Raw genomic sequence first — 14,844 nt, forward strand, 5'->3', positions numbered from 1 at the left:
CAGCAGCTTGGATCACATTGACTAAAGTTTGCGCCTTTTCGTGAGGGATATCAATGGCTCCGGCCAGTAGTGAGGTAAGTGTTGGCATCAACTGCTCAGACTGCCCCTGAATCAGTTCCTCTACTAAGTTGAAACCCAGGAGTGGCCTCTCAATTGGCATCTTACTCACCAGGAATGGGACATTAATGGATAGACTTGGGTCCTCATTTCCTAGCAGGTTGACGGTGATGACTGCCCAGCCGTCAAATGGGATAAGGTCTCCATTTACAGCGTAGACTTTCAGATCATCTTGACACCCAAGAAGTTCCCGAAGCGGCCTCACCTCAACACTTGGCAGATATTTCTCTTTCCACTCACGGTCCACCATGCTGACTTGGGCACCTGTGTCGAGTAATGCCCTCACTGTCAAGCCATTCAAGTTGCACTGGGTCAGTGCCTTGCTTCCGATTAGTTTTATTATGTTGTCGTTTTTGGTCTTACAGGGGCCCAGAACACCTGCTCCTTGACTCCTGGACCTCACTTCATTTATAGATTTGTTTGTTTGTCTCTGGTGCTTGTTTTCTTGTCCTAGCACTTCTCTCTTTTTAGGCTTCGGGGGAGAAACGTCTGGTTGGGGCATTTGCTGTGCGGTCACTGGTTGCCCCTTTGCAGTGGCCGGCTCCCGTTTCCCTGTCGCTGAGGTCGTCGTAGGCACCCCACTGCCTGGTGTCCCTCCTCACCACAGATGAAACAGTGTGTACAGTCCTGTTGCCCTTCGTCCGCACACCGTGGACAGCAACGCCAGCGGCTCACCCGGCGGGAGAATGGTTGGCTGGAGGAGCATTGGCAGCCACCCTCAGTTCGTACTGTCATGGAGTGCTGTATAGCGTCTACCATGCTGGTTAGAGTATCAATTCTGGCAGTAAGAAGCTTAACCTGATCGTCCTGTCCCTTTTGTGCAGCAACCCCTTTTGCAGCTTTCACATCTCCGCCAGCTTCATCGCTAACTTGGGCACTATTAGCCATGGATGGTTTAGCTCTGGTTGGTGGGCCAGTCGGCGCAGCCTCTCATTCTCGTCACTTGTGATTTTCATAACGTGCCTGAGGATAGCATCGTCAGTTACATCACTATCGGCTAGCAAGGGTTTCAGCTCGCTGCGAATATCTTTACATCGGTGGCTTAGACCCTGGTAAACAGTGTGTAAGAACACGTCCTGCACCGTAGCTGCACTATACTTCCTGTCTGAATCAGCCTGTTTAGCTGCATAGAGTATTTTTTGTTTTAACCCCATGACTCGGTAAAGGAACTGCTGAGGGGTTTCGTGTTCACTCTGCTTGGTGCACATCAGTTCCTGGAACAGTTCTGTGCTATTTCGATCCCCCAAGTGTGATTGTAAGAACCCCTTTAGCTCCGCTACAGTCATGTCGTCTTTGTTCATCAGCATATCTTTAAAGATACCTGGCTTGATAATTCGCAGCACCCCTCTAACAACGTCGGCATCGCTGAAGTTCTCTTTTAGGCCACTGTCTATTTGCCTGCAGACATTGTTGAACTGATGTCTGATGAGTTATCTCCAATCTGGCCTCCATGTATCTTAAACTCACGGGGCTGGATATACTTAAACCCCCCCATAGGGAACGCAAAGTCATGAGCTACATTTTTGGGCTGCTCAGTCTGGTACATGTGTGCTGCAGTGGCACCTCCCTGTGCTACAGTGTGAGTTAAGCTAGTGTTCTGAGTAGGTGTCATGTACTGGCGAATTTTTCTGCCAATTTCTTCGTACTCTGCAAGCATTCTACGCATGTCTTTGTCTGTTTCAGGTACAGCCCCCTTAACACTCCCAGAGTCAGGTGCAACATGTGATGTCAGATAAGTGTTATCAGTGGTGGGTGGATGTAACACATGTGTAAGGTGAGTGTCTGTATCAACATCAGATGTACATACAGCAGTGCAAATCTGTTTTGCTGATTTTACAGTCTCTTGCAATGACAACAGTTCACTCATACCTTGGTCCTCAGTCTCGAGCAAAGATTCACTTGACATGAAGGCATCGATGTACTCGAAACAACCCTCACTGTCTTCCAGGTCAAGTTCAAATGGGTCTTTACCTCGTACCAGTCCGATGACCTTGGTGATGCGAAACAGTTCATCAGCAGGCAGTGTGATCAGGTCTTTTCTGATGTCCCACACCAAACGTTTCCTTGTACGATCTGCCATGGCGTCGTTCTCTGTTGTCCTTCTCGGAACTGTCTTAACCTCAGGACGAAGACAGCCGTGTGTCCAGCCCTCTGTGTGCGCCTCGTCGTCACCGTTGGTGCAGCAGCCACCGGCCTCTAGCCCCAGTGCCACCTGGTCCCACGGTCCTGGAATCTCTGGATCCGCCTCCTAGCGTCACCTGGAGTGGATCCCGGACGAGCCCCCAAGAATCTGTTGCAGGCCCCGGCTCAGGAGACCCAGCTGACAGATTACTGTGATATCTGCAAAACGGGATTCAAAGAAAGAGACAAGAGAGTCGCGTCTGCTCTGATACAGCTCCTCTGCAGATATATTTATTTTATACACAATAAGTCAATTTTAGCACAACAGTTGCTTTTAAAGTATTAATTCACATTCTTTTGTCTGTCTCATCACATCACTTTTGTCACCAACATCAAAATAAATCACTTTCAGAATCAGAAGTCTAATTTCTTCACTTTACCATCTTTAGTTAACATTTAACTTATATATGTATTATATTTTATAAACAGAAATAGAAATATTCATTAACACAATGATATTTAATATGAATTTACTTCATATATACTGGGAAAGACTGTTTTCCAAAAGGCACTTGCTTTTTAAAACAGTTGTGAAACAGTTCACTCTTTTACCTTTACAGGAATGGATTATAATGAATACAGAGAGATTCAGTAACTTTCCATGCTTCTCTCAGTGCCTGGTCACGTGACTGGCAAGCGCGGCAAATGTGATCACAGAGAGAGCTTCAAATATACACTTAACTCTACCTATTCACTCATTAACACGAGCAAACAAACTTTTTATGATCAAACAACTATTAATACAATACTAGTTCGATTATAATGACCACTGGAGCATAACTTAACTTATTTTCTTCACGTTATAGCGAGCATACATCAAGACGAACAAAACGTCATCATATAAACACATTTAACATTTTACAATCTCCATTCGTTTACCAAACATGGTAATAGTGCAATTGCTGTGGTATATTTCAAGGGTTTCTCTTTTATATATCAATATTTTTACCTGCAAAACAGGATTCAAAGAAAGAGACAAGAGAGTCGCGTCTGCTCTGATACAGCTCCTCTGCAGATATGAGGAAGCATGCGCAGTTCACTGCTCCGTTCGCGACTCTCGAGCCAGAATGTCAAAATAAGAGTCCTTCATTTCTCTCCATACAAATGTAAATATACATTGGTTAATTAGTATTTCAACACAACATAAGAAAATAATGCAATCATTTTATACATATACATATTCAGAAAAGGGAAAAGAAAACACAATTGTGTACATACTTTGTGTGTATCACACTTGCCCACATTGTCCACAATACAGTAAAACATGCACTGGATGAGTTTTCAGTGGATGTAGAGAACAGTTCTCAAAATCTATGCATTCTTCTCAAGCTCTGCAAAAAAGAAGAGAAAAACTTTGTGAGTTTTGTGATGTTGAGTTCCGTGAGTTTTTGCATCATGTTGTGACCAGATGGCTGTCCCTGAACCCTGCGATCACTCGCCTAATGCAAAACTGGACTGCTCTTAAGTCCTACTTAATTATGACCGCCGCTAGCGTAGCTAGCGAAAGCGGTCATATAGGGATTGTCAAAGGTTTTTTTTTCTTTTTTTTTCCGTCATCTACTGAATTTTTCGTCAACGATACCAGGGACACCGAAACACCGGGGAACATGAAATTTGGTGGGCATGTAGCCCCACTAGACTTTTACGGAAAAATTTCGTTTGGTCCCCGGGGGCCACTCCACGTCATTTATTTTTGTGGAAAGCCAGTGCAGGCCTGAGCGGCGGTCATATTTTGTACCGCCATGCGGTACATCTAGTTAGTCTTGGAGATGACTGTCCAAGGCACCTGAGGATTTTGCTGAACCTGAACATGGATGCAGAAGAGCTGAAAGAGGAAGGAGATGTTGTTGAGGTTTATCTTCTCTTCTGCAATAATATTCTCTCACTCTTTGAAGAGGTGGTGAAGAATCTTGAAAAAGATGCCACAACATCTGTTGATTTGTATGCCATCATGAAGTCTTTCATGGACAAGTTGATTCAGAGGAGAGATGACGAGTTCTATGGATATTTGACAAAACCGAAGCTCCAGCGTCTTCCCCCATCTGATGCAAACACAGCCAAAGAGGAGTTCAATGCCTTTCTCAGCACTGCCATCAGGTATATCAAAAAGTGGTTTGACTTCACTGAGGACAACTGGCTTTTTCACCTGCAGCCTTTGTCTCTCCAGTCTGAGAAACTTGACTTTGGTGATATGGAGAAGGTTGCAGAGAAACTAAACCTTGTTCAGAAGCTGCAAATCAACATGGACGCACTTTACGATGAGTGTGTCACTGCCAACTCCATGTTGGTGAAGCTGAGAGAACATGACCAGTGGCAGCATTCAGACACAGCTAAAAAGTGGATGACAGTGCTTCAAGCAGCAGATCTTCCAAACATACTGGCTTTAGTCTCATTTGTCCTTAGCATTCCATCATCCACAGGCTATGTGGAGAGGATATTCTCCATAATGAGAAACAAGTGGAGTGACTCAAGGAACAGATGCTCTGTTGAACTCATGAAAAGCGAGCTACTTGTCACCATGAACTTCAACAAACCATGTTATGAATTTTACAAAACTGTACTTCATGACAAACCTTCTGTAATTTTTACTCTTCAAAGTGTACACTTGCAGGTGTTGATTATAATTAGGCTAATTTACTGATAGCCCCATTAAATAATAATAAGGATAAACAATATTTAAAAAAATTATATAATTATCTAACATCTGACTAATTAAAAATTAACCTCAAAACATAAAATGCTAAATGGGGGATATCTATAGGCCTATCTAGCATAAAAACAAAAAATTGTCAGAATGTCATCTCTCAGTTGCTGAATGTCGCGCAATAACGTTGCTACAGCCCTGTCGCGTCTTACAATTCTACGTTGTTACAATGTTGCGAGCACGTAGACAGCGACGTTGCCATAGCAGAAATGCAACGTGCCACATACGTTGCCACAACGTAAATGTGTTTGCTGGGTAAGCACTTTAGTTTTCACTATCTGATTAATTTGACCAATTTTTTTTAAGTCTGAGTGATAAGCATAAAGGATGATCAGACAGAATGCACTTTTGCTCTTAAAAACAGGAGACGCGTATAATAGTATCCAACGGCAGAGCCACAGCGCTGATGAATAGAAAAGAAGGCTGGATCTCGAGCGCGACACGTTATCTGTGTCCCAATGTGAAGGTTGCATCCTTCGAAAGACGCATCATGTAGCCTTCGTAGGATTTCCTAATTGCGCAACCAGGTGTTTCTGATCACCGCTCCTGGCGCCAAGCAACGGTGCGAGAGGACAGCTGCCATCCTGATAATTCATTAGATGTAATTGAGTAAACACCTATCGAGCCAGAATTGGCTATTGTCATTTTTATGTTTTATATTTTACTGGAGGACATGGTGAGGAAGTTTCAGCCCCGGCGCTGCCAGGTCATGTATTTTCGGTTTAGCCCTGTTTGAATATAAAACCCAATTGAATATAAAAAAGTCCAGTATTTCTCCTGCTCGTCACCGGCAGCTGTCACAGTTGCTAGGCGACAAGAACAATCCTCCGTAGGCTAAACCCATAGACAGTAAAAGAAATGAACACAGCGACCCCATAGATTTCAACAGAGAAAAGTGAAGCAAATTAGAAGCACTCACTTCCTGAGGGCTGAGCGTACTGCGCAGACTCAAACTGAGCTTGATGACGTAGATGTGACGTGAGCAACCTGTCTGACAGTTGTAAGTCTTCTAGTAGCGGTGCCAAGAGAAATCCTTTACTGTCTATCTGAATCATTGAATCAATGAGCTAAGAGCAGGAGCAACTTTTGGTAAGTTTTCTGATTGGTTATTTTGTCATTTTGCATAGTATTAATTTATTTTAAAATGTAACGCCAGTACGCCATATTAAGTTAATGCATAATATTAAGGAATTATGTAAAATTATATTCAAGAACTTGTGATATGAATTCATACCCAATAGGTTTATGTAAGGAGATAACATACTAGGCACAGGTTAATTATTGCTAACTAAATGCTAGTTAGCATTATTAATTAAACTTAAACAGCTAATGTAAGTCGAATGTAAGTTAATGTAAGTTAAATAAGTCATATTTATTTAACCGCCCAGGGAGCGCATATTTTAAATATAATTTAAGCACGATGAAATTAGGCATTGGTAAAGATAACATGCTTGCTGGGCACATAATTAACATGGTTAATTGATGCACATGATGTTGTATAACATTAATGGTCGCCGAATATAACCACAAAATGGTGTTAACTGTTATCTACATCGCAAGAGAAATGGACGAATCAGTCATATAAAAAAGTTATTCAGTAAATCGCTTTGGACAAAAGCGTTTGCTTTGGCCTGCTAAATAACATATAGATAATAGATGGACAATAACGAATGTCACCAATAACATCTATAACTAATGGTTTCCCTTTTAATTTTTCTTTACTCATAGGTTCAAATACTAATAGCTGCAGTGAAGTGGCAATACACCATGCCTAACAACAAAGGTAAGCCATGTAGCTATAGTATAATTTAGATTAAAGTCAAATATTGAAAGCAACACATTGACTGTAAGAGAGAATAAAATAATAAATTAACCTTGTATGTATATTGTCATATTATTGACCGTAAGAGAGAATAAAATAATATATGAACCTTGTGTAATACTTATATTGTCATATTATTATTTCAATGAACAGATAAGAGCAATTCATTTGTGTTTTATTGTATATCTGCATAGACTTTTTTTCTGTTTTGTTTGGATAGATAGAAAGAAATCAATGGCCGGACACAAGTTACTTGTGTGTGTTAAAATATGTGTACTGACACTGACAAAACAATGTTTTGATTGTGATTGCTGTATGCTATTAATAAACAAGTGTTTTCTGTGTCAGTGTCGGCTGCAGAGATGAAGTTGACGATGGACCCGTATCGGGGACCCGTATCGGGGACCAAGTGGACCCGTATCGGCGTCCACTTGCGCGCAGTGACGGATCCGCAACGAAGGCGGATCGTGGACCCGCCGTGGCTCCGTACTGCCTCCGGCTATGCAGTTTTTGTTGAGTATATGTTGGCTAGGCTAATCTACATTCATTTTGCGGTCAACCTAATTTAATGCTTTATAGGCCTAGGTCGGTGCAACTGCAAACATAAAATATTTTATCTATTAGGCTACAACTTCAATGAAATTCTGCACTATGCACAGCTAAACTATCAGAAAGTGAGTGAACAACAAGAGGTTCAATAAAAATGTTTTATTGTTTAATCACTTCTATCACTCAGTTTGTGTGGATGGAGGCGGGACACGTCTCCTCGTTGCCCGATCTGCCGCCAGGTTGAACCACCTGATTGTTTGCTTGGTGACCTCCGCATCCGTGGCTGACCGTGTCACTGTGTTTTTCCTCACAGCACCTGTAATAAAACAGACAGATATGTTAATGTTTATGGTATGTATAGGTGGAATATTAAACGAAATATAGTAACACATAGCTTTGGTGCGAGCTGATAAGAGAAAAACGCCCCGTGGATTGAGCACGCAGCGGGACAGACGCGCAAACTGGTCGAGCGCATCCTTGCGCGCGCGCTCTCTCTCTCTCGTCAGTTAACGTTAATAATAAGCTACATGCCTCGTTTTATTTTATTTGCCATTGACATCCGACTGAAACAACGAACTTTCCACTGATGTCTGTTTAAAGGCATGTGGCTTTATCAGCTTGTGCGTTTGTGCCGCTGCGCGCTCAATCCACTGCGCGTTTTTCTCTCATCAGCTCGCGCACCACAGCTATGTGTCATGGGCCTTTCACACAGGATGCGGAATGCGCGCCGCTGTGCTATAAAACCCATTAATTTCAATTGCTTGCGCCGCGTAAGGACGTTTTGTTGCTGCGTCGAAAAGCGCAAGCGAAAGCCAAAGTTCAAAATATTTCAACTTTTGCCGCTGCGCACTGTGACGATTACCAGCGCGGCCAATATAATTGGGGAATCCAAACAAGCACGGAAATCAAAATGGATGAACGACTAGTACTCTACTGTGTGTGTCGGAATTTCCTAAGCTGTACAAAACAAGTTTGATGTTGGATAGGGACATTGTCAGGAAAGCTGTGTCATGAAGACATCTCAATTCAAGTTGGCATGTCAGGTGTGTTTTAAATCAGGTAAGTTAGCTTGTTGTAGATAGATGGGGTGCTTCTCATTTCTTATTTGTGCATCCTCGTTTCCTTTCCTCGCTTCCTTTCCTCGCGTCTCAGCTCCACCCCCTGTAGGATGCGAGGGAAGGCTGCAAGGAAAAGACGCGAGGACGGAGGAATCGAACGTAACTTTTTTTAAAACATTGGAATACTTGATCACTCAAGCGTCACTTCATCGCGTCATCAGCAGCACTCAAAGGATCTGCCCTTATGTTGTTGAAGTTTGTTTATTTAAGAAATTCATAATAAATAATAATAAAGCAAGATACCCTGTTGAAATATGTGAGATGTGTGGTTTATATAAACTGCAAAGGTAAAGTATAAATTAAAATGATTGTGACCGATGTGAAGGGGGAGGCGAATTTAGACGTGCGTCACGTTTAAGTCGATAAAACTCTTCCGCATAGGATACACCTGTGTATCCTCGCTCATGACTCCTCAGGAAGCCTCCTAACTCCTCGATCCTCGACTCCTCGCGGTGCAATTAGAGAATTGCGATGTCCTTCAAGATGGCTGAGCTCGATCGGTTTCCGGGTCATAGGATGGAGGACGGAGGAGAGAGGAGACGAGGAGGGATATTGAAAAGCACCCATGGTAACCGGGAGGGGACGTTTGGTTCACTTAGTTTTGTCGTGGCCACGAGACGCTTTGTGGGAACGTGATAAATCGTGGCGACGAGATAATTTTGTTGAGGTAACGACATCATTATGGCCACGCGGTGTTAAGTAACCAAGCCAACAGCAGTTGAAGATGGAGATGACTGATAAAACAAATTTTTTTACTTTGAATTAGAAATGTAAAATAAAGATATATTGCGGTATCTGGCATTAAGACATGGGTACGTTATAAGTGAAAGACACCTGAAGCGCGTTTCGTCTCAAATTTGCTGGTTTGAATGAGCTGAAAGCCAGCACGCAAAGGGAGCGTGTGCAGCGTGTTAAAAGCTGTATCGCCCCAGTTTCTACACATCTAACGTTAGCTCCTTTTATCAGGAACAAATTACCATTACTTGTAAATAGACATAAGTGTCACGGGGTGACCAGGGCCGGAACCTTTTTCACGGGAGTTGTTGCTATGGAGGAACACTTCCGGTGCAACACCGGGCCGGTTCCGGTGTCTCACGAACGGGGCGGAAATGCAGCGAAAGCTGATCGGGCGAAATCATCGGCACGTGCGAAAGGAAACTCCCAAACGGTGATTAGGGCGTGAGAAGCATAAAAGACGCAGGGGCAGCGAGGGAAGGGAGAAGAAACAGCGGGAGACGCAGTAAAGACGCAAGAGAAGGACGGAGGACGCAGGAAGCAGGATTTTTCCAGCTAAGTGGCTAACTTTCTTTGGCATGAATATTACATGAGGAACGATTATATCTCTATATTGCCTAAGGATTCTTGTATTCTGTCTGTTACCCGGGAAGTGGTTATCCGGCCTTATTGAACCCCGAGGTGGGGGTGTTTTGCTGGGAAGATAAGTGATGTGGAGATGATGGTGCAATAGATTCCTGTTTTATGCCAGTGCATGAAGATTCCATTTATCAAGGTGTCCATCTGAGCCCGAACACTGCCTTATTCATTGTGGAATGATTTGCAGTGCTGAGTTGATATTTTCACGTGTGGAGTTGAGTGTTTTGCAGTGTACACACGAGTGTGGGACCCCCGCAGACCGTTCGGGTGATCGAGCGGATAAACACCCTTGATGTAACTGCGCCATGGAATCCAGCCCTTCTATGGCGTTATTTTTTAGTCAAAAGTTATGAGCGTGTAAGACATGCTCACGAGCACATTATGTTATTTCACACGCGCAAAAATGAACCTTCAGCTGGCATGATAAAAGTACTCGCGCACAAATTCAACAACCGAGAGGTGTACAGGTAGCTGCAAGCAAGCGCCTGGCATACTCTCATAGGTTAACTCTGCTTGTACAGTGGAATCCTGCTCGCGCGCAGCGGGCTTCTGCTCGCGCAGTGGATTTCTGCTCGCTCAGCTGATTTCTGCTCGCTCGAGTCTACATGACTTTTGACAATTTGGGGGCGGAAACCAAGGAGGGCACTGACCCTCTTATGATTGGTCACTTTCATCATGGAAAATCTTGGGAAATCCTAACCCCGCCCACCTTCTGACGCAGCGCGCGTCACTCAGCTCGCTCTGCAACTCCAGCTATCTCGGTGTATATTTTAGACAACGAAATATGTGATAAAACACCATACTAACTATTTTCGTTTTCATTTAAAGAAATCTTAAACATGATAGCCACACAAATGTGGTTCAGGCAACGCGTATTGATTATATTCACTGCACATAACGTTTGCCTATTTATAAAAAAAAAAATATATATAAAACACAAACCTGCCTCTTTTCGTTTTAAATATAATATAAAACCATTAAACATTTTAATATGGTCCAGGCAATATGTGCATTTGTACCAAACAACAGATTTTGCAGTAAACAACAATTTTTTATGTACAATTATTACAATTTAAAATGACAAAACTCAACCCAGTCTCTTTTTGTTAAATTTCAGTATTTATCAATAATAGCCATAATATTTTTTTAAAAGCGCTGACTTTGTATGTTTGACTGAATTGTTTGCTTTATTTGTATAGCGTCTTATAAAAGGTATAAGAAGCTATACAAATAAAGCAAACAATTCAGTCAAACATACAAAGTCAGCGCTCTAATCTAACCATACAACGGTAAAGATAAATAGCTTATATGTATAGCTTTATTTGTATAGCTTCTTATACCTTTTACTTATACTTTTATAATGGCTAATATTGATAAAAACTGAAATTTAACAAAAAGAGACTGGGTTGAGTTTTGTCATTTTAAATTGTAATAATTGTAGGCTATGTAAAAATTTTAAAAACTGTAATGTTGTTTACTGCAAAATCTGTTGTTTGGTACAAATGCACATATTGCCTGGACCATATTAAAATGTTTAATGGTTTTATATTATATTTAAAACGAAAAGAGGCAGGTTTGTGTTTTATATTTAGTTTTTTTTATAAATAGGCAAACGTTATGTGCAGTGAATATAATCAATATGCGTTGCCTGAACCACATTTGTGTGGCTATCATGTTTAAGATTTCTTTAAATGAAAACGAAAATAGTTAGTATGGTGTTTTATCACATATTTCGTTGTCTAAAATATACACAGAGATAGCTGGAGTAGCAGAGCGAGCTGAGTGACGCTGCGTCAGAAGGTGGGCGGGGTTAGGATTTCCCAAGATTTTCCATGATGAAAGTGACCAATCATAAGAGGGTCAGTGCCCTCCTTGGTTTCCGCCCCCAAATTGTCAAAAGTCATGTAGACTCGAGCGAGCAGAAATCAGCTGAGCGAGCAGAAATCAGCTGAGCGAGCAGAAATCCACTGCGCGAGCAAAACAGCACTCCGCGAGCAGAAGCCCGCTGCGCGCGAGCAGGATTCCACTGTACAAGCAGAGTTAACCTATGAGAGTATGCCAGGCGCTCGCTCGCAGCTACCTGTACACCTCTCGGTTGTTGAATTTGTGCGCGAGTACTTTTATCATGCCAGCTGAAGGTTCATTTTTGCGCGTGTGAAATAACATAATGTGCTCGTGAGCATGTCTTACACGCTCATAACTTTTGACTAAAAAATAACGCCATACCCTTCCTGTGAGTACGAAATACAGAGTTAACGTGACATCCTCGCCTGTCCTCCGTCTGTGCTGAAGCACATCAGAGCTGCTGAATTGAGTTCACCTTCTGCCGTAATCCAGCCCTGTGAGTACGAAGTGCAGAGTTAATGTTGACATTTTCGTCTGTTTCCTCGTCTGTGCTGAAGCACATTAGAGCTGCTGAATTAAATTCATCTTCTGCTGTTATCCAGTCCTGTGAGTACAAAATACAGATTTAATGTTGACATCCTCGTCTGTTCTCCCGTCTGTGTTGAAGCACATCAGAGCTGTTGAACTGAGCCTATCTTCTGTTGTCATCCAGTCCTGTGAGTACGAAATACAGAGTTAATGTTGACATCCTCGTCTGTTTCCTCGTCTGTGCTGAAGCACATTAAAGCTGCTGAATCGAGTCCGTCTCTTGCTGTCATCCAGTCCTGTGAGTACGAAATACAGAGTTAACGTGACATCCTCGCCTGTCCTCCGTCTGTGCTGAAGCACATCAGAGCTGCTGAATTGAGTTCACCTTCTGCCGTAATCCAGCTTTGTGAGTACAAAATGCAGAGTTAATGTTGACATCCTCGTCTTTTCCCTCGTCTGTGCTGGAGCACATCAGAGCCGTTGAACTATCTTCTGCTGTCATCCAGTCCTGTGAGTACGAAATACAGAGTTAATGTTGACATCCTCCTCTGTTCTCCCGTCTGTGTTGAAGCACATCAGAGCTGTTGAACTGAGCCTATCTTCTGTTGTCATCCAGTCCTGTGAGTACGAAATACAGAGTTAATGTTGACATCCTCGTCTGCCCTCCGTCTGTGCTGAAGCACATCAGAGCTGCTGAACTGGGTCCACCTTCTGCCGACATTCAGTCCTGTGAGTACGAAATACAGAGGTAATGGTGACCTCCTCGTCTGTCCTCCGTCTGTGCTGAAGCACATCAGAGCTGCTGAACTGGGTCCACCTCCTGCCGACATTTAGTCCTGTGAGTACGAAATACAGAGTTAATGTTGACATCCTCGTCTGTTCTCCCGTCTGTGTTGAAGTACATCAGAGCTGTTGAACTGAGTCTATCTCCTGCTGTCATCCCGTCCTGTGCGTACAAAATACAGAGTTAATGGTGACATCCTCGTCTGTCCTCCGTCTGTGCCGAAGCACATCAGAGCCGCTGAACTGAGCTCATCTCCTGTTGTAATCTTCTGCTGTAATCCAGTCCTGTGAGTACGGAATACAAAGTTAACGTGGACATCCTCGTCTGTCCTCCGCTTGTGCTGAAGCACATTAGAGCCGCTGAACTGAGTCCACCTCCTGCCGACATTCAGTCCTGTGAGTACGAAATACAGAGTTAATGGTGACATCCTCGTCTGTGCCGAAGCACATCAAGCCGCTGAAAGGAGTTCATCTCCTGTTGTACTCTTCTGCTGTAATCCAGTCCTGTGGATAAGAAATACAGAGCCAATGTGTGTTGGAGAGACACAGGAAGAGACTTGATTTTAGAAGAAACATTCCTTTAATAAATAAAAGTTCAAATTGTATCTCCTGTTGTTTGGTCTCTTCTGTCCAGCGGGGTAGCTCCTCAGGGTGGTGTGGTAGTTCGGGGGTGTTGGTTGTCTGGCCTAGCACCAGTAACACCCTCGGCCTGTGACATAAGTCATGACATTTTGTTCGTGGTAAATGACGTGATTTCACTCATGGTTATTATATTTGACAGATAATATCTTATCCAGTCATTTTACCTCTTGAAATGCCTTTAAATGTAAAATTAGACCAGTAAACATGTAGTTTTACACTTGCCAAAAAGTGATTAAAGCCTCCACTTATTGAGTGAACTGTTATTTCTGTCTAAATATTAGCCTACTTGATTTTGTTCATGAGGGTTATATTTGACAGCTCATTCAGTAAATTTTACCTGTTGAAAAGGGTCAATTACACTTTTTGGCTGTAACTACTGTCTAATTTCCCATTTTAATACATCTCAAGAGGTAAAATGGCTGGATCTGTCAAATATAATAACCATAAATAAAATGCCTTTATTTACTACGGACAGAATGTCATGACTCGTGTCTATTTGCAGGTTATGGCCATTTGTTTCTTATACTATATCTATATGCTACTATATCTGTATATGACATTCCTAATTCAAAGTAAAATGTTGTTTCATCAGTCATCTCCATCTTCGACTGCTCGTGGCCATGATAAATAGATGTCTTTCTCTCAAAATATGAAGTCGTGGCCACAAGATAAATATATCGCTCCCTCAACATATGATCTCGAGGCCACGACATAATGATGTCGTTACCTCAACAAAATGATCTCGTGGCCACGATTTATTATCACATTCCCACGACTTAATATGTTGTGGCCACGACAAAACTAAGTGAACCGCACATGTCCCCTCCCGGTCAGGGGCCTTTTAATTTTGATGGTGCCGAGAACGCCAGAGCCTGAGCAAATAGTCCATTCTCCATGTTCATTAGTTTACGATCTGTTCAATAGACATGTCTCATACGTTAGTAGATCAAACTGTTATACATAGAATGTATGCACGGGCAGTTTTGAAAACTCTGCCTACTTTGCTCTGGCAAAAATTTTGCACATTTTTGCGCAGCCCAAATTGCATTGCATTTACATTTATATTTAGTCATTTAGCAGACGCCTTTATCCAAAGCGACTTACAAATTAGGACTAAATTCAGCGAGTCATCATAAAGAGGCAAAAGCAACAACAACGCAGGAAGTGCTCAAAATACGAAG

At 42.5% G+C, this 14,844-nt stretch overlaps 1 protein-coding gene and 1 long non-coding RNA gene across 2 annotated transcripts in view; one reads left to right on the top strand and one right to left on the bottom strand.

The window, feature by feature from the left end:
• The window catches only part of iqck (IQ motif containing K), a 178,420-nt gene that overhangs the window by 154,912 nt on the left and 8,664 nt on the right, over positions 1–14,844 (top strand). The window contains exons 8-10 of the transcript XR_014209451.1: positions 6,731–6,785; positions 7,173–7,341; positions 7,561–7,724. The gene's annotated coding sequence lies outside the window, so the exon portion shown is untranslated. The remainder of the gene's footprint in view (positions 1–6,730; positions 6,786–7,172; positions 7,342–7,560; positions 7,725–14,844) is intronic.
• The window catches only part of LOC309508523, a 194,364-nt gene that overhangs the window by 34,395 nt on the left and 145,125 nt on the right, over positions 1–14,844 (bottom strand). The window lies entirely within an intron of this gene.

Source organism: Leuciscus leuciscus (assembly GCF_965113295.1).
Source record: "Leuciscus leuciscus genome assembly, chromosome: 10".
NCBI lineage: Eukaryota > Metazoa > Chordata > Actinopteri > Cypriniformes > Leuciscidae > Leuciscus > Leuciscus leuciscus.